The sequence below is a fragment of the Camelus bactrianus genome, chromosome 2 (genome assembly GCF_048773025.1).
Source record: "Camelus bactrianus isolate YW-2024 breed Bactrian camel chromosome 2, ASM4877302v1, whole genome shotgun sequence".
Taxonomy (NCBI): Eukaryota; Metazoa; Chordata; class Mammalia; order Artiodactyla; family Camelidae; genus Camelus; species Camelus bactrianus.
Genome location: NC_133540.1, coordinates 17234365 through 17261834, shown reverse-complemented (window position 1 = coordinate 17261834; position 27470 = coordinate 17234365). Strand labels below are relative to the sequence as shown.

The window sequence follows — 27470 nt, the reverse complement described above, 5'->3', positions numbered from 1 at the left end:
AGCTCTCCTGTTGGCACAGTTCTGGGTCTTGAGTGGCTTGCCAGGCCTGACATAGTGCAACAAAGTGATGATGAGTGAGCAGATGAGTCAGGAAAAGGCTGGGTCTGGTCAATTGAATTCCCTGTCTCAGAAGGTTTCTTTAAATGGAAACTCAGTGGAAAGGATAAACATGGGATTTGTGGAGAATTACTCAACTATGTAAAAGTACATACCACAGAGTACCCTGCGCCTAAGCCAGTCTCTCTGCCCATCCTGCACTGGGGTCAGGACAGTGCCCTCTGGACCCTGCCCTCCCACATCCGAGTCCTCTCTGTTCTAAGGGTGTCTGTCTCTCACTGACTTTGCAGCATCATAGCTCCTTCCTGCACCTCCTGCCCTGCTCTTGATGCGGCCTCTCCTCATTCTGCTCCTTTTGCCTCAGGGCTTCCCCATCACTTTACCCAGTTTCCACTTCCCCGCTGGCTTAGCTCATCTGTTCCCAGGACCTTAAAAAGCCATATCCATGCCGAGGATTCCCACATGTTATTTCTAACCCTGAACTTCCCTTCTAGGCACCAGATTCTTGGAGCCACCTGCCCGTGGGATATCGCCTCTTGAAAGCAGCATTTCAAATTCAGCATGCCTCAGCGGAAGGTGATTTTCCAACACCTCGGATAACGGCCCTGTGCCCTCCTGGCTCAGCGAACACCACCAGCAGCTTCCAAGCACACCTCCCTCCCCCCGCGTACAGGCTCATGAACTTTTAACTGCAGGTGATTTGTGGCAGTAAGGAGGATCTGTAACTCATATGGGAAACAAGTATCCACAGCACAAAGGTACAGATTCATAACCAAATAAGCAGGAGGTCAGAGAGTTTTAAAGTTTCAGGGAAATAACAGTTTTGGCAGGCTGGGAACAACAGCAGAAGAGGCCAGGAAAGGGAACTCTGCTGCTGAGTTAGTTACATTTAGAAAACTGGAGTTTAAAATGGCTGTTTCCTCGTCAGTCTTAAAGGGATATAAACAAGACTCTGAAATGAAGGTGAGCGTCAGCAAATGATAATAGAGACATGCTCGGTCCTGGGGTCCTTTATAGAAACTCTGACCCCAGGGTTGCCTACTTGGAAAGAGTCAATAAGCACATTTAGAGCAGCCACCATCTGCCTCGTCGAATGGGAGAGATGGCCAAATAGGAAATCCTCCCTGCAAGTGGATTAACTTGACAGTATACTTATTTAGGCAAATACATCGCTTTCAAAATGAAGGGAGGATTTAATTCCATCAAACAGATTGTAAACAAGGACATAGGGACACAAGGACACCTTGTTTCAATATGTTTCCTCTCTTACTGGGGTTTATTTCTTGACACACTTAGGAATTCTACTAATGGAAATTCTCTCTGCTTCAGATAGTTAAAAGCAAAACAAAGTAACACAATACAAAAACAACCAATAGTCTCCTGCATGGAGGGTGCCCCTCCCTGTGGTGACCCCTAACCCTCCTGCCCACCACGTTGTGGCGGCGTGCCCGCTCCAGCTTTGCTTGGGGCCTTTGCTAGGTTGTCACTGGCTGAGCACGACAGTGATGCTTGGCTCTCTGGCAGGCTCACCATAAACGCAGAGCGCCCCTGCCGCTGCACACGTTCCCCAGGGATGCGGGCCCCTGCCGGCTGCTGCTCTCCAGCTGTGAGTGCGGACCTGGGTGTGGATGCCGTGTAAAGGAGCACTCAGCCTGCGCTGATCTTTAGCAGTCACATAGTTGACTGTAATATCCCTGCACAGCCAGAGAAAACAAATAGTGGTTTGGGGTCACATGGGTGTATTGACTCTAGAATTTATTACATAGGACCCGTGTTACAAAATAGGTAGCTGTGATAAATCCTTGAGCAACTTAACCATTTGTTATAATATTGAAGAACTCAGAAATTGATGAACATTTGACTTACCAAGACCCTTATGCTCATGAGTGGTGCGTATCACTTGGAAGTATACAAAATTCCTTGGCAGTACTTTTAGGTTTAATATCATCTTCAAGCCAGGTGATCTGTCTCTGAAATAAAAAGAAAAAATTTTACTTAAATTATATTTATATTTGTCTCATGACGCTATAGTAGATGTCATTTTCATAGTTTTTTATTCTCCAATAGTTTACTTATGATTGATAACAGAGCTAATGAGTAATCATTTACAAATTCTTAAAGACAATATCAAACGCTAAGCACAAGGATACATATAAAAGGAAACATCAAATTTGCTTATAAACTTTTCACACCTATGGGCTGGACCTTCCAGACGTTTTGACTATCCAGTTTATAACCTTCCATTTGCTAGTTTCAGCCATTGCCCATTATCTCACCTGATACACCGGTGGTCGCAAAAGAACAGCCCGCAGGTTTTGATTGAATGTGAAGTGGCCGTAAAAGCCCGCTGAAGCCATGCGTCACTGACAGCATGCCCTCATCGGGTGGCTCTAGTGCGTTACTTACAGCAATGTGGTTTTGCTTGGTTTTGTTTTTTAACGGAACTACTGGGGATTGAACCCAGGACCTTGCGCATGCTGAGCACGTGCTCTACCCCTGAGCTATACCTGCCCCTCTCCTCCGTATGTTGTTGTTTTTTTTTTTTTTACATGACTAAACAAGTTTCTTTAGAGCTGGAAGCCGGGGTCACACAGTTTGGGCCAGAGTGGCCAGGCAGTGCACATGATGTGAGCTTTGAAATCAGGGTAGATTCGAAAGTTCAGACTTAGGGCCTTCAAGGACCTTGAACCGTGGGGCCACTTTAGAGCCTCCATTATGACCCTGAAAGATAATGAATTTCAGAATCTCATTTTCCTCTTTGTTAAATGGCAGGAATTACTCCTCAGTCCCCAGAAGTTGCAGTGGTTGTTGGTGCAGTGAAGTCCTGGGGTCCGGCCCCAGCATGCCAAGGGGAAACAGAGCCTCCTTTAGACTAGATTTGGCCCCTGTGTGGTCCTCGCACCCCCAAACCTGGATTCCTGCCTTCTGGGGTTCAAGCCCAAACACTTGTTTCTAGGGGAAGAGTCGACAGCATCCTCTCCTCACGCATTCCCAAGGCCAAGGGGTTCTGGTGCCAGAAGAAATGAGTCAAAGCAGTGGAAACCCCTGTCAATTCAGAGCTGGGCCCACCAGCATTCGGAGGAGGGGAGGGGAGGGGATGGGAAGGTGGAGATGGTCCTCCAGAGAACGGGGTGGGGTGGGCAGGGTGCTGCGAGTGTGGGATTGGGCAGCCACAAAGCAGCCTTGTGGCTAACTCACGCTCCATGTAGGAGTCTGAGAAATGTCAGGGAGATGATTTGAAGAGGCCGCAAGTTGGAGATGTAGCCTTAAGAGAATGGCTCAAGCACAAAACTATCAATTTATAAAAAGATGAAATTATATCCCAATATTATGCCTAATTTAAAAAAATTAACCCCAGATGATTCAAGGATTTAAACATTAAGATAGAAACGCCAGCATTCTTAGTGGAAAGGAGAGTGAACGTCTCTAGACCTCAAGGCAGGGAAGGATTTCTTAAGCAGGACAAGGAGTGCACTTACCATGAAGGCTGATGAATCTGACTATATTAAGATTAAGAACTTTATTCATCAAAAGACACCTTGGGGGAGGGTGTAGCTCAGTGGCACAGTGTGTGCTCAGCATGCACAAGGACCTGGGTTCAAGCCCCAGTACATTAAAAGATACATAAGAATCCCACTTGTTGGCATGTGAAGCTACTGAGCCCATAAAAACTGGCAACACCATGCCTCGCGGCCTCTCTCGCTCCCTCTCTCGCTCCCTTTTCTTCCCAGATAACACGCACTCTGTCTACAGAGTCTATATCTACTCTTACTTTAACCTGAGCGCACAACCGCCACATCTCATGGCCTTTCTCTAGCCTTCTGAAACATGCAGTATGTATCTCTCTAAATCAAAAAAAAGATAAATAAATAAGTAAATAAATAAATCTAACTACCTCCCTCCCCCAAAACAAACAAGACACCTTAAAGAAGGTGAAAAGCAATTTAAACTAAAAGATATTCACAATACATACAGTTGAAAAAAAATTAGTAAGAGACTGAGACTTACTTTATAACCCCAAGACCTTTTTTTACAACTTGCACGCGTTATTATGTTGATTTTTAACATTAAATTGGAGAAACAAAAAGATTCAGTAAAGTTAGATTCATTATCTCCTCTCAGATAACTGTTGGAGCCTAGGTGATGTAATGAGGGAATTCAGCGCATTAAAATTATCCCCTTTATGTAAATGACTGACACTCTCCATTTACAGGATTTAAAAAAAAAAGCAAACACATCATAACTAAAGAACAAAACTGTTTGCATATCAGATGCCATTTATTCTAAACCAACTGCCAAAGAATATTTCTGCAAATGCACTGGAGAAAGTAGCAGAACATACATGGGAGACGCACACCAACTTCAGGACAATGACTCCCTGTGGGGACGGAAAGGAAAGATGTTTCAGTGGTATCTATTTTAAAGAAGAGAGTAGTGAGGCAACTGTGGAAAATGCTAACATTTTAAGTGGGAGGGGGTGGTACATGAGTCTTTGTTATACAACTGTTTTGAATGTGTGAAATTTTTCATAATTTAAATTGGGGGTGGGGGGTCCAGGGGGAGGTAATTAGGTTGGTTTATTTATTTACTTAACAGAAGTACTGGGGATCTGAACCCAGGGCCTCGTGCATGCTTAGCACGCGCTCTACCACTAAGCTATAGCCTCCTCCCCCGTAATTTAAATCCTTACTTTAAAATTAAGCACACTGGGGAGAAGTGTGCATCAACACTAGTTGTCTCAGGATATTGGAAACAGGATTTGTCTACACCAGCTCATTTTCTAGAATGACCAACTCTGATGTTTATATTTTAAAATTTGACACACCTGTATGAATGATTATGAATTGGTAACAAAGCAGAGAATCAGAAGATCACAGGTTGCAGAAGACACAAGATGTAGACTCCGTGAGCCTGCCCTCCACCTGCCCCACCTGCCGACCCTGCAGAAACCTTCATGCCAGCACTGATGGTGACTGCTGCCCCTTTCCCCCTTGGTAACCGTAAGTTTGTTCCCTATGTCTGTGAGTCTTTCTGTTTTCTAAGTAAGTTCATTTGTGTCTTTTTTTTTTTTTTTTTGATTCCACATATAATGATACCATATGGGATTTTTCTTTTTCTTTTTCTTTCTGATTTGCTTCACTTAGAATGATGATCTCCAGGTCCACCCATGCTGCTGTAAAGGGCATTATTTTATTTACTTTTTATGGCTGAGTAGTATTCCATTGTGTACATATATCACATCTTTATCCATTCATCTGTCAATAGATATTTCAGGTTGTTTGCATGTCTTGGCTATTGTAAACAGTGCTGCTGCGAACACTGGGGTGCATGTGTCTTTTCAAATTATACTTTTCTCTGGATACATGCCCAGGAGTGGGATTATTTATTTATTTTTAATGCCAGTACTGGGTACTGAGCCCAGGACCTCGTGCTCGCTAAGCAGGCACTCTGCCACCGAGCTGTACCCTGCCCCTTTATTGACTTGAATTGTCTAAGAGACCATTGTCCAGCCCTGTCTCTTCTTTGTAGCAGTAGATTGAGAAGAGAGGCTGGTCGATGGCCAAGCCCACAGACATAGCCTGGTTACAGATCCCGGTGGAGGGAGTGAGGAAACTGCTTCTCTCTGTCATTCCTGAGACAGGGGTTACATTTATAAGAACAGTTTATCTCCACTTGAGGGCATTGATAATGCTTTTTTTTAATGTGTTAATAAAAACATTACCAATTGGAGACGGGGAGGGTATAACTCAAGTGGTAGAGCACATGCTTAGCATGCATGAGGTCCTGGCTTCAATCCCCAGTACCACCATAAAAAAATAATAAATAAATGAATGAATAAATAAACCTAATTACCTTCCCCCACCAAAAAAAAAGTAAAAACAAAACAAAATATTACAAAGTGGTCAACAGGATCACGAATAGAGCAAATGAAAGCTTTTAAAAAAATTCTTGGGGGGAGGTAATTAAGTGTACTTATTTATTTTTTTAATGGAAGTTAAAACCCTGGCTCCACAGAAGGGCAGCAGTCACCACGGTAGTCTTTTACGGTTTGTGACAAAAGCAAAGCAAAAAGAATGACATCAACAACCAACAACAAAAAACACCCCAAACTCCCTGGCACTTTCATCATCCTGGGCAGCTTTATTCTCTGTAAATGGCCCTCTTTGTTGGACTTTTTCATTTATTAAAATATCTCCCCAGAGGGGAGAGGGTACAGCTCTGTGGTAGAGCACGTGCTTAGCTTGCATGAGGTTCTGGGTTCAATCCCCGGTACCTGTGTTAAATTTTTTTTTTAAATAATAGTAAGTATTTCCCCAGATTTCATTATCATCTTCATGGATCACAGTTTAGGAGACTGGTAGGGAGGGAGATTTACTTTCCCATTGCACCTAAAAAGGATGTACTTTATTTAAAACAAAACTTTTCCTCGAACAAGAGGTGATTTTTTTTTTTAATGTGGTGAGTGTGCGTGCCACACTGTTCCCCGCATGTGCTAGGTAAGCCAACCACACTGCTAAAACAGAAGGGGGGAAACTCACGGATTTATAGCCTGCCTGTTACACAGAAGCCTATTACTCTGTTTAGGGATTAAAAAAGATACCTTGAGATTGGAGGATTAACTAAAAATGTCGTTGTCATTCAAATAGACTTTCTTCCTTTGTAGGAAGTGCACCAAGTTATCCAATTAATGTTGTATTTTAAACACACAAATACAAATATAAACAGTATGGAAAGATATAAGATGGCAAATAATACTCCCCTTTCTAACTTATCTTCATAACATACTCAAACTTTTTTTTCTTTCCCATATCTTGGCATATAGATTTAACTCATTCCTTTCAATTAAACTTTCTATTATGAAAAATAGATCAAAAGGAGGTAGAGAAACAGTGTAATGAGCCCAGTCTATCTATTGTTCAGCTTCAAAATAACCAGTAATCTTGTTTGTATTATATTTCCTACACTTAGATTGTTTAGAGGCAAAGTCTAGATGTCCCATTTCATTTGTAAATGTTTCCTGATCACCTTTGACCCTTGACCACACCAGGATTAGGAGAACCGACCCACCGCACAGTGGAAAATCCACTGATAACTCAGAGTCACCCCTCTGTATACCAAGTTCCTCCCTGCCTGCCACTCAGCAGATGGAGTCAGCCAACTCCCAAGCTTACTTAATACTGAAAAAATCTACGCACAAGGGGACCTGTGCATTTCAAACCCGTGTTGTTAAAGGGTCGGCTGTATTTAATTTTACTACTAGATCTTAACATTTTACAGCAGTGTGAGATTTATAGAAAAACTGAGCAGATAGGAGAGTTCCATATTATAGCTTCAGTTTTCCCTATCATTGCATCCTTTATAGAGTGTATTGTACACACTGGTAATAATCTTTAAAATCAACAACCAATAGTGACACATTATTATGAAGCAGTGCCTACTTATTCCCATTTCCTTAATTTTTACCATGTATTCGTTATCTGTTCTAGGACCCCCACGTTGCCTGTCATCATCACCACCTCCTTAGGCTCCTCTTGGTTGTGACATTTTCCCAGGCTTCTATAGGTTTTGATGACCTTGACAGATTTGAGGCGCACAGGATGCCCCTCGTGGAAATCGTGTAAGGTTTTCGCCATGATTGGAGTGGGATTATAGGTTCTAGGCAGGAAGATCAAAGAGGTCAAGGACCATTTTCATCACATCATGCAAGTTTTCCTCTCTCCAAACAAGTTGTTTCAGGTATTGGAGCATTCGTTTTCCGGAAAGAGGTGTTGAATGGTGGGGGCAGGCACTCAGCTGGGCTCAGGGTCCCACCGCCCGCTCCGTGAGCGGCTGCAGGTTCCCCCGTGGTGGGCAGGTGTGGTTCCTCGGGCTGGGGGAGACCTCAGCCTGGGGAGAAGGGCCTTCTAGGAGACATGGAGGCTTTGAGGACGGTGGAGTCTTCCAAGGCCGCGTGGGTTCCGTTCTTCCGCCGCCCCGCTTCATCCCCTGCTCCCATTCCCGGATTCCCTCCACTTGGCACCCAAGGAGCCCCATCTGTGCAGCTGGCCAGAGACCCTGGCAAACTCCAGCCTAGCGGTCCTGGGGGTTGTTCCAGGCCCCTTAGCCCGCAGAGTTGGTGACTGACAGCGTCCCTGCTCCGGGATCGCTGGTTCAGAGAGGCGCTGGGACGCGGCGGCTGCGGTGGGACGCGGTGGCCCTGGGGGACGCGGCAGTTGCGGCGGCCCCTGGGGAAGCGGCGGCTGAGGTGGGACGCGGCGGCCGGCCCCGGGGATGCAGGTCTGGGGGCGCGTGAGGGGCGGGGCAGGCCGGGCAGGAGGAGGCCGCCCTCCCCAACTCCCTCCCTCCCTGCACCCCGCCACCGGCAGATGCTGCTCCCGGCACTGCTCCGGTGCCTGGGGCTTCCTCGCGCCCTAAGTCTGAGGTAGATTCGAGAGGACAGGCAAGTCACAAACCAGAGATCCTCTACGCAGAGCTGTGGATGCTGCCCGTGCTGTTCGGTGAGTGAGCCGGGAGCCCGCGCCCTCGGATGCCCGCAGGTCGCATCCGGTCTGGTGCCGCCCACGTCACTCCTCAAGGGTGGGTCTCTGTCGTGCCCCCGAAGTTCCCCAGAATCCTGGACCCTCCTTGGGCCAGTCTGGGCGGACTCCGACCCCGAAGGCCCCTTCCCTTCCTGACCCTGGGCCCCGAGGCTCAGCACCCCTCCCCTCCCCTCCGCAGGCCAGGACGGCGAACTGATCACAGCGCTCCACCGGTGGTTCGGGGTCTCACTCGCGGTGAGCGCGGTCCCAGGATGCGGAGTCCTGATCTTCATTATTGGACCGCCCTTCTACCAGTATCTTACAATGCTCCTCATCGTGGCGATGTCTTTCCAGCTTCGGATCGGCGACAACCGAGGTAGGGGTTTCAGGGGCCCCAGCAGGGAATGCTTCCTCTGCCCAGGAGCCCGGGAAGGTGGATTTCGCTCCCCGTATCTTTGCGGCTCATTTCAGTTCTTTAGTCTGAGGGCCTCGGGCAGTTTCGAAAACAGCCACCAAGTCTTAAAAACCCCCTGGGTGTGGGTCCGGGCTCCTGAGCAGGGAGAGCGAGAAGAGTTTGGGAAGGAGTCGGTGGCTAGACCCAAAGGTGAAAATCTAGCATATCTGTGCACTCTGGGGCGAGGGTCCTCGGAGCAGCATCTTTAGGGGATGTCTTCTGCGGAGTCTCTTGCAGGCCTGCCCTACCACTTAGATAACCAGGACAGCGGGTTTCCAAGCATAGTAGTCCCCGGACCAGCAGAATCAGCACCACCTGGGAGCTTGTTCGAGCTGCAAACTGGGGCGCCCACCCTGACCCATGGAATCGGAAACTAGGGGTGGCACCGAGTAATCTGTGTTTTAACACGCCCTCCAGGTAATTCTGATAAACACCGGAGTTTGAAAACCATAGTTCTGGGGTCATTTCCTCAAGGCCTGCACCCAACCAGCTGCTTTCTTTTTATTTCAGCCAGAGCCCGGGTAGACGGGTGCTAAAATCTGCGCGGGCCTCGGGGTGCTCGGTTTAAGGCTGCGGCCGGTCCTGAGTCCCTTATCCAGAGGTCGGCTGGTGGCGGACCTCACCACAGGGCGGCATTGCTGGTAGATGGAGGCCAGGAGGCTAAGGCTCCATGAAAGATGCGGATGACGATGGGAGTAGGGACCACCATCCTAAATTCTGTCACCTTCAAGTTATCACAAGCTCAAGCTTTTAAGGAAAGTTTCAGTGGTTTTATAGTAAATGATCTTTATTGATTTCGTCTTTTTTTGTTTTGTTTAAGAGAAAGCAAGTTTACTTAGAGACACAGACACTCCATAGAGAGTGCCAGTGGTCTCAAGGCAAGGGAGAGAACAACCCATTGGTTTCATCTTGGTCAGTGTTCTTTCCAGGTTATGATGGGGAAAAGAAAAAAAGACAATTTCAAAAACTGGTTTCAGCTCCTCATAGTGTTAGGGGAGGGGGTGATGGAATCTGAGGAGTCCCCAGTACCCCGGCTCTGGAATCAAGGTGGCCTTTCCTGTCTGGGTCCCCACCAGGAAGAGGGGGGAGCATCAGGGAGGGGGATACCTGTTTGGGGGGATGCAGCCCAGCAGTCCAGGCAGGTGAAGGCAAACAACTGTTCCTTGGTTGGCATACCCCCCCACTCTCTGCTAGCTTTTCAAGAACAGTTCAGCTGCAGCTGTCAGCTCTTCGAAGCCAGTTTGGAGGGAATTGAATTTAAATGGAAACGCATGTGGAATATATCTAGTGGATGTGTTTGGTAAGCGAAGTTGATGCTCCTGGATGGTTAAACCTGGGTAATCTTTGAAGAGGTGGAGAAAAGAGAAATAGCTGGTGATGGAGAGGGCACTGAGTCAACAATGAGTTTATTTCCCCCTGTAGAACAGGGCTGGATGGTGGCTGGGTGTGATGCTGCGGAGGTAGAGGCTAACAACCGAGAGGCAGGTGGGGATGATAGCGGCCCTCAAGCCCTGTGAAAGCAAGAGGGAGGCAAACCCAGGGCCCTGGAGGAGGGGCCGGCTTCTGGAAGGAGGAGCATATGTAACAGGAGGCCCACAGGGCAGGACTCTGGGAGCCTTGTGGAGAGATTCCTTCTGCCTGAAGAGAAAAAATACTCACTCTCTCTTTTTTAATTGAAGTATAGTCAGTTTACAATGTGGTGTCAATTTCTTGTGTACAGTGTAATGTTTCAGTCATACACATACATACATACATATATTCTTTTTCATATTCTTTTTATTATAGTTTACTACAAGATATTAAATACAGTTCCCTGTGCTATATAGTAGGACCTTCGCTATTTTATATATGGTAGCAGTAACTGTAAATCTCAAACTCCCAATTTATCCCTTCCCACCCCCTTTCCCCTCAGTAACCATAAGCTTATTTTCCATGTCTGTGAGTCTTTCTGTTTTGTAAGTAACTTCATTTGTCTTTCCTTAAAGACTAAATACATAAGTGATAAAATATGGCATTTTTCTTTCTCTTTCTGACTTCACTTAGAATGAAGATCTCCAGGTCCATCCAAGTTGCTGCAGGCATTTTATTTTTTATGGCTGAGTAGTATTCCATTGTATATATACCACAACTTCTTTATCCAGTCACCTGTTGATGGACATTTAGATTGCTTCCATGTTTGACTATTGTAAATAGTGCTGCTATGAACGTTGGGGTTCATGTATCTTTTCAAATTATGGTTCCCTCTGGGTAAAACGCCCAGGAGTGGGATTGCTTTATCAAATGGTAAGTATATATTTAGCTTTTTTAGCAATTGCCCTACTGTTTTCCATAATGGCTGTACCAAACTGCCAAGAATACTCTTATTTACACCTTCCTTGAACTCTGATTACTTAATCTGTGACTATTAATCAACATTTCTCTAAGGAAGAAACGTTAAATACTTGTATACTGCTCTCACACCTGATAAACCAAAACTTACACTTTTACAAGTGTAATTTGCTCCAATTTTTAAATGAATGTATATATTGAATGAAACTTGTACAATTTAACTAAATCACAAATCTGATAGATTCTCTTAAATGCTAAAAGTGGCTAGAACATTTAAAAAATATATTTGCTAACATCTGAGAGCTTAAGTACCAGGTCCTGTTCAGCTTTAGATATGTGATATTATCAATATTCAAAATGTCCCCATGAGATAGATCCCCTGATTACAGCCTTGAAATTCAGACATGGAGAAACGAAGCAACTTGCTCACGGTCACACAGGCAGCTGGGACTGGAGTCCAGGGTCCCACGCCATGTGCCCTTTTATCATTGTAGTGAATACCAAATACATTGTAACAGTTTATTAAAACCAGTTAGAGAAATGCTAATATCTTTTATAGTAATCACTTCCTTGTTTCTGTTTGTAGCTTCATCATCTAAGCATTCGCTCCTGCACATTATATGTAAGTTTTACTTTATTTCTGAAAAAGTAGAAAAATACATATTGGATGATGTTGTGTCCATCACTTTATTCAGCATGGTTTATGAGATTGATCCATTTTATTGCCTGTAGTTGTGTTTCATTTATCTCCTTGTTGTGTAGTCTTTTTTTTCCTTTATTTTTTTTATTTTTAATTGAAGTATAGTTGGTTTATAGTCCTGTGTTCCTTGTTGTGTAGTCTTTCACTGTATTTATGCTCGTATATATACATTTATATCACTAATCATTTATCCATCCTGAAATTGATGGGCTTTTGGGTTTTCTCCAGTTTGGGCTAGTGTAATGAATATGACACTGAACAGTCTTGTGTATGTTTCTGTATTTATCAGCTCAGGATACAATAACAGAATAACACGTTTATTTTCTCACGGTTCTGGAGATTAGAAGTTCAAGTTCCAGGGTGCCACTGTGGGTGGTTTCTGGAGTGACCTCTGTCCTTGGTCTGCAGATGGCTGCCTTCTCTCTGGGTCCAAATGGCCTTGGATGAGCTGAGGAGGAGGAGTGGAGGGGTGGGGAAGAGAGCGGTTCTGGTGTCTCATCCTAGAAGGACACCAGTCCTATTAGATTAAGGCTCTACCCTGAGGACTTTGCTTAACCTTAATTTGGCCCCCTCTCCAGGTACAACCCCACTGGGGGTGGGGCTTCTACAAAGGAACTTTGGGAAGGGATACAGCTCAGTCTGTAGCAGTCTCCCGGGGCACACGCATGTAGTTTTGCCTTTTGCATTTAAAATTTAACTTACAAGTGTACGGTGTTTTACTGTGCTTTGCTTTATTTCACTTTGAAGATACTGTGTTAGTTTACAAATTACAGATTTGTGGTAATCCTGCCTTGTCAGGTGATGGTCAGCAGTTTTTAGCAAGAAAATATTTTTTTTATTTTGGGGGGGGATTAGGTTTGTTTGTTTGTTTATGGAGGGACTTGGGATGGAACCCAGGCCCCGTGCATGCTAAGCACGAGCTCTACCACTGAGCTCTGCCCTCTTCCCACCAAACATACTGTTAAATTAAGGTGTGCATGTTGTTTTTTTAGACAACTCTCTTGCACATCTATAGACTACAGTGAAGTATAGGGGTCCCTTTTACATGCACTGGGAAGCCAAAACTTTGTGTGACTTGCTGTATTGCAACATTTGCTTTACCACATGGTCTGGAACTGAACTTGCAGTATTTCTGAGGTCTGCCTGTACCTTGAATTTAATAGAAAATTGTATTGAGTTAATTGCAGATTCCCATGCAGTTTTAAGAGATAGTCCAGAGGGGGAGGGGATAACTCCGTGGAAGAATGTGTGCCTAGCAAGCACGAGGTCCTGGGTTCAATCCTTAGTACCACCATTAAAAATCAATAAATAAAAATGCAATTACCTCCCCCCAAATAAAGTAATAAATAAAAATATAATAATAAAAATCCAGAAAGATTCTTTACACTTTTCCCAGCTTCACATAATGGTGACATTTTGAGGAAATGTTGTAAACCTTCACAACCAGGACATTGACACGGGCTTTCTTCCCTAGTTTCATTTGCACTCATTTGTGTGTGTGTGTGAATTAGGGTCTACACAATTTTCTCACCTATGTAGGTCTGTGTGTCCACCGTCACAGTCAGATCCTCGATGTTGCCTTCTTCATAACCCCAGCTGCTTCCTTGCCCCCTCTCAGCAGTTGACTTTTGTATGAGGTAGCATCACATTTGTTTCCATTTCTTTTTTAAGTGGTCTGTATTCAGTGGCCCTGGCATCCTTTACTCACAGGACCGCCCTCTGCCCCCTTCCCCGAAGCACCACCCCTGCTGTAAATCGTCTCCACGTGTGTATGAGTCCACCTTACGGTTCTTCCATTCGTTGGCCTGTTTCTTCTCACATCGGAACCCCGCTGCCTTAATTACTACTGCACCTTTAAAAAGGTGTTGCTGTCTAGTAGGAAAAGCTCTGTTTCTTGTTTTCCTTCTGCAAACATTGTCTTGGCTATTCTTGGCCCTTTCTACTTCTGACTAGTTTCCTAGGGGGGACGGTAGAGCTCAGTGGCAGAGCATGTGCTTAGCATGCACGATGTGCTGGGTTCAATCCCCAGTCCCACCATTAAAAATAGATAGACAAACCTAATTACCTTCCCCCCCTCCCTGAAACAAGAAAGCTGACTAGTTTCTGAATGAATTTTCCACAGCAGGACCAGTTAACATCTCATTCTCAGAGCTAGAGGGAACTCACACTGTCGTTTCTTCTCTCTCACAAAAGGGGGCTTCAAGGCAGCAGCTGTGTGTTCCTCATCAATGTTGTCATGTTCATCTGACAACAGGATGGTTCTTACAAACCTTTGGCTCTATAACCTCCTGCCATGAAATGAGGAGTGAAAAAGCCAAGCTATGTCAAGTTTAGATTCCCCCCTCCCCTTTTCTGAATGTAGAAACTAGTCATCTCTGGTGGAACTGAGCTGGGAGTGGCTGTTGGGAGCCTTGGGCCCTCTTGCCTCCCATGTATTGCAGTGGGTCCCAGGGTCGCGTCTGAGCTGCAGCGGTGCGGGAAGGGACAAAGCTCTCGGGCTGGAAGGGCCCTCCAGAATTGTCCTAAGTTGGGGCAGTAGGGCTGAGCCCAAAGCCCCTGCATCCATCGGTCGCTGGAGGTGGGGCTGCTCCTGAAGGGGGCAGGACCCTGGGCGGAGCCACCATCCTCAGAGGAGGTGATCCTTCTGACTGGCCTCAGAGCTGCTTCCTGGTACCTGTGCTGCCTGCAGCCCAGGGATGTGCTCTGGGATCCTGGAGGGTGGTCCTGGAGGCGCCGTTCACATCTACTTCTCAGGTGTGCACTGGGAGCAACAACTCCAGCGCCCCGGGGGGTCTCACTTCCTGGGATAAACTTACAATGGTTTATCTGTCTAAGGACTCATTGTCCCCTCCTGTTCTGTCTTTTGTAGGTTCCCCTAACCCTCATTTGGCGCCTCCGCTGGTCTCAGTGTCTTGCCTGGATGTATGACCCTGACCTTCATCCCGGAGAGGCCAGCATCCCCTTCTTGGGTCTTGCCTGCTGTACTTTTCCACGCAACCAACACAGGGCCGGAGAGCAGCAAGAGAAGGCCACGCAGAGCCCGAGACCGCACCCTTCCCTGCCCTCCCTGTCGACACCGAGTCTCCCTCCTCCCAGGCCTCGCGGTGAGTCATCCCTGTCCAGGTGCTGACCTGCAGATCCCAGAGGGCTCGGATAGCAGCTGGAGTGCCATGTGCCCTGGTAGAAGTGTTCTCACCTTTTTCAACCAGGGTGGGAAGCGGAGGCTGCAGGGACAGGAAGCACCAGGGCCTCACGTGGGTCGCTCGGTCAGGGTAGGGCCTCCTTTCACCTTTCTGCTCCTCTGCCCTGAGTTCTGTCGGTGATGGAGTGCTGCATACATGTGACTGACGTGAATACACACAGCTTCCTTGGGGAGGGCAGCTCATCCTGGGCTGACACTGGATCATTGGTGGAGGTGTGGTCCTAACAGCTGCTTGGTGCCAGATCATGTGATCAGACCCAGTGGGTCCCCTGGCCGTGTTGCCCACTCCTGCTCTTTTTGACATAAAGTGGGTCCCTTGGTCTGAGGTGATACCATGTGCGACCCTGTATTGGTGGTTTCAACATTGTTTAGAGATGCTGGCTGAGGTCCTGTGGGCAGACTCGTATCTGTAAAGTGTCTATTCCCATCAGAATTAACTGCTGCCCCTTTCAGGATAGAAGGGACTCCACTGGGATCAGCTTTGTTGATGCTGCAACAAACAGGGGAGAGTTACCCAATCGGAACTCGTTCTGCTCGCCGCACGACAGCCGAGGTGTTTGGGCAAGGAATAGTGAGTTTATTTGCAAAGGCCGGCAGACCCAGAGGATGACAGAATAATGTCTTGGATAGCCATCCTGCTCCAGTCAGAATACAGGCTCATGTTATTCACAAAACAGGGGAGAGGGTGTGGTTGGTTGTTGCAAACTTCTTGCTGCAGGCATTCTTTGTTCTTTCAGCCATCCATGTGGGTCAGGTGATGCTGTCCTTGTAAACCTCCAACAAAACAAAGCTTATTCTGAGGTTTGCAACTTGCTCTCTCAATGTAAGTGCAGAAGAGCTACCATGCATAAAGGTCAGAGCCCCGAGAATAGGCTCTCCTGTAGACTTCAGGCTAAAGGCAACATTGTTTCACAAAATGTCCAGAGCTGGGAAGACTAAACCTGGAAAACAGGGCAGGCACACTGGTTAAAATTAAAGGAACAGATCCAATGTAGAGTCAGATTTGTTCTCTATTACAGCACTAGGAAAGCATTTGCTAAACATTCACTCTTAAAACACTGGCTGTGATCCAGCATCCAAGTAGCCTGGGAATCAGCAGTTCTACACGTCCCTTGCACTACTCACCACAAGCTTCACTCACTGCATGTCACTTTTTTCAAGGAAAGAACAGTGTCTAAACATTCTTTCCTAGTGCTATTCAAAAGTCTCCATATATCTAATGTGGGGACATTCTTTTAAATGAGGAGGGATTGGCTTTGTCATTTATTGGCTGTGAAACCATTGGTTGTAACAACTTCTCATTAGCAAGAGCTCTGCTGCCTCAGGTCTTTCATTTAGTTAGCTGTGTGCGTCACTCACTGGGTGCAACGCTTCCCCTGAAAGACACTGTGCCTAAGAGGTCCTGCATCCCAGCTGGTGACAGCAGCGCTCTGCTCACCATGAAAGCAAGGCTTCGAAGCCGTGCGGAAGGCGGTCTCATCTGTTCCCCGTAAGGGCACTGGGCATGGTGAGGTAGACAAGGGAACCTTTCAGAATTCTGAGAAAACAGCTTCTTTCCACCTGTTAAATGATTTAGTCCATGCTTTAAACTCTGGAAATAACAATATTTCTGTGAAAAAAAACTCTGAGCTTGAGATTTCTATTATGTAGCCAGCAAGAACATCTAAATATTGAAAATCTAGGAACAGGATTTTACATGCCCTGGAAAAGGCTTTCCCATCCATTCACTGATAACACATCAGGTATGGCTAAGCACCCAAGCAGCCAGAGAAAATGAACCGTCCAGGGCTGTTAATCTATGCACTGCTAGCTTCATTCACAGTCTAACTTTTTGTGACTGACAGAATCGTCTAAACTTTCTTCCATAGAGTACTAGTAAGTCTATATGTGTGTGATACAGGAACAAATTTTTACGTGCAGAAAAAAGGCTTTCTCACCCATGGCCTTTAGAACACAGGCTGTAACTAAGCTTCTGATTAGAGAAAGATTACAGGGCCCGTATTCACTGGACTACATACATCCCTCACTGAGCATGACTTTCTTCATTGTAAGAACATTATGTCTACAATTTCTCTCCTATAGGTGGTGACAACAGCTTCCAACACAGAAGACTTTGCATGCAAAGTGAAAAAATGTCCTTTGTATTTCCTGTCAGAACACTGGGTATAACAAAGCTTGAAGAAACCTGAGAAAATAGTTAAATTTTTTACTACATGCATGACTCTGAATCTATCAACGTTTCTGTGAAAGAACTCTGAGCTTCAGATTCCTACCGCGTAGTCAGTAAGAACATCTGTATGTTGGGAACATGGGGAGAGGACTTGGAAAGTCTTTCTCATCCATTCAGTGTTAAACGTCTCAATGTGACTCAGCATCCAAGTGGCCTGAGGAACAGCACTTTGGCAGGTCTGTTCAACAGTTCACCATGAGCCTCACACCGTAGGTGCCTTTTTTCTCCTGAAAGGGCACTATGTCTAAAATGTCTTTAGTTTAGTTTTAACCAAGTCTGTATATACCTAATATGGGGGCAAGAATTTCCACTAGGGGAAGACTTTCTCACCTGTGGGCTCTCAGACATGGGGTACAGGGAAGCTTCTGAGGAGCAGGAGAGGCAATGCTGATCCAGGTCCTTATGCAGTTGGCATCATGCACCTCTCCTCGGGCATAATGTCAGTTCACTGAAAGAACGCGCGTCTGAAGTTCCTTTCATATAGCTAGGAGCAAGAGCTCAGAAACTCTAATGTGGAAGCAAAAGTTACACAGAGTGAAAGGATCTCACATGTTTCCTGGGTATAGTGAAGCTTGAAGAAACTTGAGAAAACAGTTTCTAGAAACCTGTTAAGAGATTCACTATATGTACGACTCTCTGGGCATAACAGCATTTCTGTGAAAGAACTCTGAGTTCACGATGCCCTCCACGTAGCTGCTAAGAACTTGCACACACAGAGAATGTGGAAACCGTGTGACACGCAGTCAGAAAGGCTTCAGCACCCATGCACTGTTACCACTCTCAGTATGACTCAGCGTCCAGTTGGAGGCTCCTACATGCTGGCTTGTAGGAATCTTAGGCACAGAGTCCTTCCAGAGAACTATTGTTAAATCCAGAGAGTCATCAGGTAGCGAATCTTTTAACAGATTTAAATGCTGTTTTCTCAAGTTCCTTTACTTCCCTACAGCCAGTGTCCTGAACGGAAGTAGAGGAGGCAACCGTTCAGCCTGTATGGGGAATCTTGCTTCCATATTACGCGTTTGTAGCTGTTTTTACTAGCTGTGTGAAAGACATTTTAGGAGAGATTTCTCCCAGTGAGCGCAAGTTATTCCCAGAGGGTGGTGCGTGTAGTCAGTTGAATAAAGAACCTGTAAGTAGCGCTTTTCTTGCTACTTAGAAGCTGCCCTGCACCCAGTGTTCTAACAGCTCAAGGACAATAAATCCCTCTCACAGGCATGTAACAGCTTGTTGTATTATTAGTTATGCATTGCGCTTGTTATTACTCTGCAAGAGGGTGTTGACTTTGTGACTTTTCAGTGGCAGGAAGTACCCGCAGTGAGTGAAGCTGGCAGTGAACGCTGCATCAGACCCGCAGAACGAGTTTCCAAGGCCACCTGAAAGATGATTCACACCTTGGTTTTAAGAGGGAAGGTATGTGAAAGCTTTCCAAGTGCCTCAATGTTTTATTCCCATATTTCATATAGAGAGATTCTGTTACTAGACACAGGATAGAAATCACTGGCACATTGTTCTTTCTGAGAAACATTTTCATACACAGAGAGTCATGCACGTAGTAAGTCATTTAACAGATTCACAGAAGCTTATTTCTGATACTTCTTCAAGCTTTGGTATAAACCATTTTCTTACAGGCAAGAGATGAATGCTCCTTTCGCCCTGCACGTAAGGTCCTGATTCCGTGTTAGAGACAGACAGCTGTTAGCAGCGCTATGAAGGAAATGGTAGGCTCCGTGCTCTTCCAGTGAATGGAGCTTATATCCAGTGAGTGATGTACACGCTCAACTGAACAGAGGACCTTGAGCAGCAGAGCTCTTCCTGCTACAGAGAAACCTCTTCGCTGTGCTCAGCCAGCCCCCAAGTGAGAAACTTCCTCATGTATGTGTAAAAGCTCATTCCCTTATTAGATATACACAAGCTTGTTAGTTTGCACACATCTGTGTATAAATATGAAAAACTACACGCGTCCCCATACAGGCTGAAAGGCCCCTCGTCTACTTCCTTTTAGGACCCTGGCTACGGGGAAGCTTAAAGAAACCTGAGAAAACAGCATTTAAATCTGTTAAAAGATTCGCTACCTCATGACTCTGGAGTTAACAGTAGTTCTCTGGAAGGACTCTGTGCCTAGGATTTCTGCAAGCCAGCAGGTAAGAACCTCTAAGTATAAGGAACACAGGAGCGGGAGTTTACACGGACTCAGACCGTCCCTGCCGCCCACCCAGGGGCAGAGTTCTAGGCGTGAGCCAGCGCCCAGGCAGCGTGGGCATCAGTGATCCCACAGGCCTGTTGAACCACTCGCTGTCAGCCTGCGCATTTTTGTCCTTTTTTTCACCAAAAGGAGACTGTCTAAACCTACATTCATGGACTATTAGCAACTCTGTACTTACACTGAATGTGATAGCACGGCTTTACACGCACATGGAAAGGCTTGCTCATGTCAGGGCTGTTAGAGCCCTGGGCAGCGGGACGCGCCTGCGTAGCAAGGAAAGAAATGCTGCCACAGGCCCTTTATTCACTCACCTCATGCTTCACTCACTGGGCAAACTTCCTTCCACTGAAAGAAAACTCTGCCTAAGGTCTGTGTCATGGAGACACTAAGGACAGCTATTTGTATCTAATATGGGAGTAAGATTTTAGATGCAGGTTGGAAGGTGCTCTCACCTATTTTTTGTTAGAACACAGAATAGCAGTGTGAAGAAACCCAGGAAAACAGCTTCTATAAATCTGTTTAAATACTCACTGCATGCGAGACACTCTGGATACAACAGCGTCTCTCTGAAAGGACACTGTGCCTGTACTTTTACTGCATAGCTAGTGACAGCATGTGTGTATAAGGTACATTCAAGCAAGACTTTCCTGAGAGGCTCTTGCTTATCTTCACCGTTAAAACCTGGCTCTGACTCAGCTTCCAGGAAACCCGAGAAGCAGTAGTTGGACAAGTCTGCCAAACACGTCACTACCAGCATCACTCACTGACACTAGCTCTGCTGAAGGAACGCCATGTCCAGACTTGTTCTGTAAAGTCCCACTAAGGCCACATATCTAATCCAGGTACAGTTTTTTACATGCAGATGAAGGGCTTTGTCATCCAAGGCTGCTTAACAACCTGGATGTAGCATAGCCTCTATGTAGCAGGAGAAGACCTACAGCCGCCGGTCCTTCACTCACTCGACTGTGTGTATCACTCGCTGGTTATTTGATTCATTCACTACAAGAACACTGCACCTAAAATTTCTTTCCTACAGTTAGTTACAACAGGTGTGCCTGTCTATGTAGCATGAAAGACAGACCTCGCATGCAGAGTGATGGAGCTCACACCTATTGTCCGTAAGAACACTGCATATGGCAAAGCTTGGAGACGTCTGTAAAATCAGATTCTATAAATAATGTTAAGTGATTCACCTCGGGGATGACTATGTGTAACAGTGTTTCTCCAAAAGAACGTTGTGTCTAAGTTTTCTGTCTATCTTGTTGTTTTACGTTCACACAGGAAGACTTTCGTTGTGTCTAAGTTTTCTGTCTATCTTGTTTTACGTTCACACAGGAAGACTTTCGTCTCCATTCACTGTTAAAACTACATGCATCACTTACTGGGTACAGCTTCTCCCTGAAAGAACCTTGTGCCTAAATGTTCTTTCATATGGTTAGTTACAGCAGCTATACATCTGTATCTCTTTATATATACCTAGTGTGGAAACAAGACTTTTCATGCAGAGAGAAGGACGCTCTCATTCTCTGCTTCTTAGAACACCATGTATAGCAAAGCGTACAGAAGCCTTGGAAAGGAGTGTCCAGAGATTTCTTAATTTACAGGTGCATGACTCATTCTGTACAGCCATATAGCTCTGAAAGAACACTGTCTCCCATTTCTATCATGGGGCTCAAGACAACATCTGTATATAATCAACATTTCAACGGGACTTTTTATACATACTATGAAAGGCCTTTACATCCATTCACTGTTAAAAGGTTTTGATATGACTCAGCTTCCAAGTAGGCTGAGAAAACCTAACTCTACAGGTCTGTTACACTACTTAATCCTCGCCTCACTTATTGTGTGTAACTTTCTGTCACTGAAAGAAACACTGTGTCTAAAACTACTTTTATAGATCGTTTAAGAAGTATGATTATCTATCTATCATCTATCTATCTATCTACATGGGAACAAGGGTTTACATGCATCTGGGCAGGCTTCCTCATCTATGAAGTGTTAGAATACAAGGTGCAGAAAAATGTCTAAGTTCCCTAACAAACACTACTTCTACACGTCCTTTTATCAGTTGACTGCCTGCCTCACTTACTGAGTGTAACTTCCTTTCCAGAGTGCAGGAACACTCTGACTAAAGTTTAAAGTTTCTTTCACATAACTAGTAGCAACAGCCATATGTATTTATGTGTCCCTGACACAGAAGGAAGACTTTACATGCATAGTGAAAGGGATTCTCTATTTTGTCTTAGAACAGTGGTTATAGACAAGCTTAAAGAAACCTAAGAAAACAGCTTTTTACAAATCTATTAAATATTTAGCAGATGCATGACCCTCTGAGCATAAGAATATTTCTCTGACAGAACACTGTGCCTAAGATTTCTATCTTGTGTCTAGTAACACCACCTATGTGTAACTGCCAATTTAACCCTCCCTCTGCCTTCTCCCCGATAACCGTGTTTGTTTTCTACATCTCTGAGTCTCTTTCTGTATTGCAAATGAGTTTATTTGTGTTATTCTTTTAGATTCCAGATATAAGTGATATCATATGATATTTGTCTTTGTCTGAGTTAATTTACTTAGTATGATAATCTCTAGGTCCATCTATGTTGCTGTAAATGGCATTATTTCATTCCATGTTATGCCTGAGTAATATTCCATTGTGTACGTATACAGCATTTTCTTTACCCATTGATATGTCGATGGATGGTTGCTTCCATGTCCTGACTATTGTAAATAGTGCTGCTATGAACACTGGGGTGCATGTATCTCTTTGAATTAGAGTTTCATGTGGATATATGTCCAAGAGTGGGATTGCTGTATCATAGGGTAATCTATTTTCAGTTTTTTGAGGAATTTCCTTACTGTTTTCCATAATGGCTACACCAAACTACCTTCCCACCAGTGGGGTAAGAGGGTTCCCTTTCCTCCACACCCTCTCCAGCATTTATCATTCATGAACTTTTGAGTGATGTGCATTCTGACTGGTGTTTTGTAGTTTTGATTTCCATTTCTTTTGATAATTAGTGATACTGAGCGTTTTTTCAAGTGCCTATTGTGCATTTGTAGTATTCATTGGAGAAATGCTTGTTTAGATCTTCTGCCATTTTTGGTTGTTTGTTTTTTGTTATTAAATTTTATGAGCTGTTTATATATTTGGGAAATTAAGCCTTTGTCAGTCAAACATTTACACATATTTTCTCCCATTCCACAGGGTGTCATTTTGTTTTGCTTATGGTTTCCTTTACTATGCAAAAGCTTATAAGTTCACTTAGGTCCCACTTGTTTATTTGTGCTTTTATTTCTATTGCTGGGGTAGACTGCCCTGGGAGAACATTGCTGAGATGTATGTCGGGTAATGTTTTGCCTATGTTTTCTTCCAAGTGGTGTATAGTGTCTTGTCTCCATGTTTGTCTTTAAGCCATTTTCAATTTATTTCTGTGTAGGGCGTGAAGGGGTATTCTAACTTCATTGATCTAGAGGCAGCTGTCCAGTTTCCCAGCACCATTTGTTGAAGAGACTGTCTCTTCTCCATTGTATATTTTTGCCTCCTTTGTCATAGGACGCAGGAGCGCGCCCAGAGAATGTGGACGCTGGGTGGGAGCCGGGAGCTCCTGGACCAGCTCCCGGAGGAGGAACGCGGCCTGGGGTCTGGGCCTCCACTTGCTGTCGCTTCTGCTGCCGCTGCCGGGCAGTTAAGGGGGCGCTGGTGGGGGCGCGCAGGTCAGGGAGCCGGCGGGTGAGGCCTGGGCTGTGCAGCTGGGGAGGCGCACAGGGAGTGGTGCTTAGGTGAGGTCCAGGCCCCGTGTCCCCATGCGGACCCTGAGGCAGGTCCCAGGCCACTGCTCTGGTTGGGGTCCCCCCCTCCCCCAGATTGGTAATCACTGAATCCTGCGTCTTTCTTGCTGCAGCTCATATGTGGGTTTGGGAAAGTGGCTGAATTATTATGGCTGAATAATATTCCTCTGTGTGTGTGTGTGTGTTTGTGTGAGAATCACATTTGTTATCCATTCATCCACTGATGGACACTCAGGTTATTTTCGTATCTCGGCTATTGTCAATAATGCTGCAATGAACATGCGGTGCAGTTATCACTTCATAGTGTTTTTATGTCCTTTGGACAAATACTCAGAAGTGGAATTGCTGGATCCCATGGATCTATTTTAATTTTTTAAGAACTCTCCATATTTCCATCATGGCTACACGAATTTACATTCCTATGAATAGTGCACCAGGGTTCCCTTTTCTCCACATCCTTGCCAAGTCTTATTATTTCTTGTTGTTTTGCTGACAGCCGTTCTGACATGTGTGAGGTGATCTCTCATTGTGGTTCTGATTTGCATTTCTCTGATGATAGTGATGTTTTGTCCCTTTTCACGTCCCTGTTAGCTGTCTGCATGTCTCTTTTGGAAAAATGGGTATTCAGATTTTCCATCAATTTGTAAATCAGATTGCTTGTTTTCCCTATGAAGTTGCATGAGTTCTTTATGTATTTTGAATATTCACTCCTTGTCAGAAATAGGATTTGCCAATCATTTCTCCCATTCAGTAGGTTGCTTTTATTTTGCTGATGGTCTCCTTTGCTGTACAGAAGCCTTTTAGTTTGATGTAACCCCAGCTGTTTATTTTTGCTTTTGTTGCCTTTGCTTTGCAGTGTTTTACATTAAATATCATCATCAGGACTGAAGTCAAGTTGTTTATGCTTAAGTTTTATTGTAGGAGTTTTTATGATTTTAGGTCTGATGCTGGATCGCTTCATGAATATGTGTGCATCCTGCTCAGGGGCCATGCTAATGTATCTTTCCAGTTTTAGTATTTGTGCTTTCCCTAAATGTGCACTTCCCACCAAGGGGAAATTTAAATTGACCTTATCCTCTGCTAGTCAAACTTGAAGAACATGGATTTGTAATCTCTCTTAGTGTCCCCTCTTTAAGCACAGGACTGAAGTTCAGAACCATTTTTCTAAAGAGACTGTTTCCCCCAACCGCATTCTGTAGTCTTCTCTATCCAAGGATGTGTGGGATATTGTTCCTGAGAACACTGAGGACAGGGTGACAGTCACAGCACTGTGACTGATTAGTTGAATCCTAAGAGAAAACTCTAGAATGTGCTTAGGGAAAGGTAGTCACTTTCACTAATTAGAAGAAAAACCATTGTAGATTCCTTGATGATGGCTGATCACTAAAAATATCAATATGATAAAACAGGCTATGTGCTTATTGGTCCCTCACAACATTCCTAGTAGACGAGCACCTTTGTTTTTTCTCTTTAGGGTACAGAATTAGCTTTATTCCTCTACTAATCTTTGGACAAATTTTCAAGATCCAGTTGCTGTTTCAGTGGAAAAGTTGACCTGGAGCAACTTAGAAATGTATAATGTGACTCTCACTTAAACAGTTTTGCATGTATGTTCATTAATGCATTTTCATGAGATCTTACATGTTCAAGAACTTCCAGTTCATTTATATAACAATAAATCTTCAAAGAAAGTTTGAGCACAGCAAAGCAAATGCACTTTTGCATTGCTCACTCTTTTCAATATAAAGCTATGCTGAAAGAAATTTTCTGGAAGTACTTTTTGGTCTCTGGCTTGCCTGGTATTCATCTACAAGCATGTCCAATGTGTTGTTTGAAGATTTTTTTTCCTTTCTTAGCAATGAATACTATACCATTAATTATTTTCTTTTCCACATGAAAGTTTATTTATAGTAATTACACAGTAAGAATAAAAAGGAAACGCTAGATAAACCTCACAAGATTTTGGTTTGAAGCTGATAGACCAAGGCCTGATGTGACGGGTGCACTTTGGAAGACTGAAGCTCTGAGCGAAATGCCCTGGAGGATAATCAAACTCTGGGAGAGAGGATAGTGTGTGTATGGGATGATGAATCTGTGACCTGTAAAACAGACTATAAATTTCGACCCTCAATCCAGCACTAGGAACGATTCTCCTTCCCTAATGGGCTTGCTGCCCTCTTATGAAATGACTGGTCCTACAAGCCCATTAAGGAGCATTGAGGCCTCTGGAAACGTAGTTCACACAAGAGAAGCAACTTACCCACGGGACTAAAGATCTGCTGGGAAAGGATAGAAGGACACATCTGGCCTAAATTAAAGCCCAGAGCCCATTAAAGAAATCAAAGCCCATCAAAGAAAGGAAGAGGTGGCTGTAACCAGGGACTGTGGCAATGGGCACAGAGGAATAACCAGGACTCCTTAAATTACAGAATTGAAGCATGTCACTTGAAATACATAATGAATTGAGTTGATACTTGCATTAGATTATTTATGAGTGGAATTTTAACTCTAATTATTAGTGTATTAGATGTATGTTTCCATTTCAATCAGTATATTTCTATTTATATTTTATTTCAATGTATATTTCTATTTCAATCTACTTCTATTTGATTTTACATGGAATAATTTGTAAAAATAGAAACGAATTCAAAAGAACTCTTTAAAAAATAACTTTTAGGTTTCCTTTAAAGGGACAAATGAATTAGACATCCTTAATCACTATTTCATATTATTTATATATTTTAAATTATAAGACACAAATGAAGATTTATGACATATATACACACAAGATACAAATAAATGTATCAATAATAGCAGTGGTGATAGGCATGTATACCCCTGATCAATGAAAATGAACATCCCCACACATCCACCACGTGCCTCTCCCTGATTGTGTTTCAGTTCCCACTTGGTTTTTGTGTTTCTTACCTCTAGACTAAGAATTGCTCTATGTATTCAGTATCATATATATCTTATTATATTTTACTCCGTGTGTAAAAAAAAATATGTGAAACACTTCACTTCATATATTCCTAAATGATGGACTCTTTACTTTTCTATCTTTTAACTGTAGCTGGAAATTATGTTATTTTATCACTTCATTATTCAGCATTATCTTAGTGAGTTACATCCATGTTGGAATATGTAGAAGTAGTTTTCCATTTTCACTTCCTGAATGGAATGTTGTATGAATCTTCCATAGTGTATTTATCCATCCACCTATTCTTCCATGATGAGCACCTCGTGTGTTCCCAGTATTTCTGGTTTGCTTTGTGTTTGTGTGTGTGTATGACATAAACACAACTATAACATTTCTTACAGTATATGTTTATAGGGATATGTGCCAAGACTTTCTATACCCAGAGGTATAACTGCTGGAATGTAGAATATGTGCCCCCTGAACTTCAGTAGATAAAGACAATTTGCTTTCCTAACGTTGAAAAACTTTACAAGAATTTCCATTGTTCTTCATCCTTGCCAGCAGTTGGCATTGAACTTTTCATTTTTTGCTAAATTAATAGATGTAAGTTGATACTTTATTTTGATTTTGAATTTCCTCTTTCCTGATGCTAATGGTTTTGAGCAAATTTTCATGTATTTCCTCATCATTTGATTTGTTAATTTGTAAAATTCCTTTTCTTGTATGTAGCTGACTGATTTTTTTACTCCCCTGTAATATTGTTACAGATGTCCTTGTTAGATGAGTACAGCATTCTGCTGGAAGGGGTGTGGTTTACTTCCTCTAGCTGGTGGGCTTGGTCAGCCATTTGTTTTGGCCAGTGGTATATAAATGAAAGTAATGTGAATAACAACTTGAAGTGTGCTTGTGTGTCTGGGCTGGCCCACTAGAGCATTTGGCCAAGCCATGAGATTAAAAACTCCAAGTAGCCATTCTTTATACTATTTACCAGCTTGGACCCTAGAATGAAACACATAGTGTAGAGTTGCCCCAGCTGACCCGCAGACATGAGTGAGAAATAAG

The 27470-nt window shown here is 44.1% G+C and overlaps 1 long non-coding RNA gene across 32 annotated transcripts in view; it reads left to right on the top strand.

Moving 5' to 3' along the window:
* Positions 1-27470, top strand: part of LOC105064761 (putative serine protease 47) — a 90521-nt gene that overhangs the window by 28372 nt on the left and 34679 nt on the right. For 2 of the 32 annotated variants that reach the window (XR_012511266.1, XR_012511272.1), the window contains 11 exons: positions 552-633; positions 4914-5057; positions 7545-8555; positions 8776-8952; positions 9258-9447; positions 9541-11980; positions 14928-15162; positions 17343-17666; positions 18787-18900; positions 19119-19362; positions 19493-19631. This is a non-coding gene — a long non-coding RNA (putative serine protease 47). Of the gene's footprint in view, positions 1-551; positions 816-3192; positions 8556-8775; positions 8953-9257; positions 9448-9540; positions 11981-14927; positions 15163-17342; positions 17700-18786; positions 18901-19118; positions 19363-19492; positions 19632-27470 lie in introns of those variants that run through there. The other 30 variants (XR_012511278.1, XR_012511251.1, XR_012511269.1 and 27 more) reach the window with 30 other exon arrangements.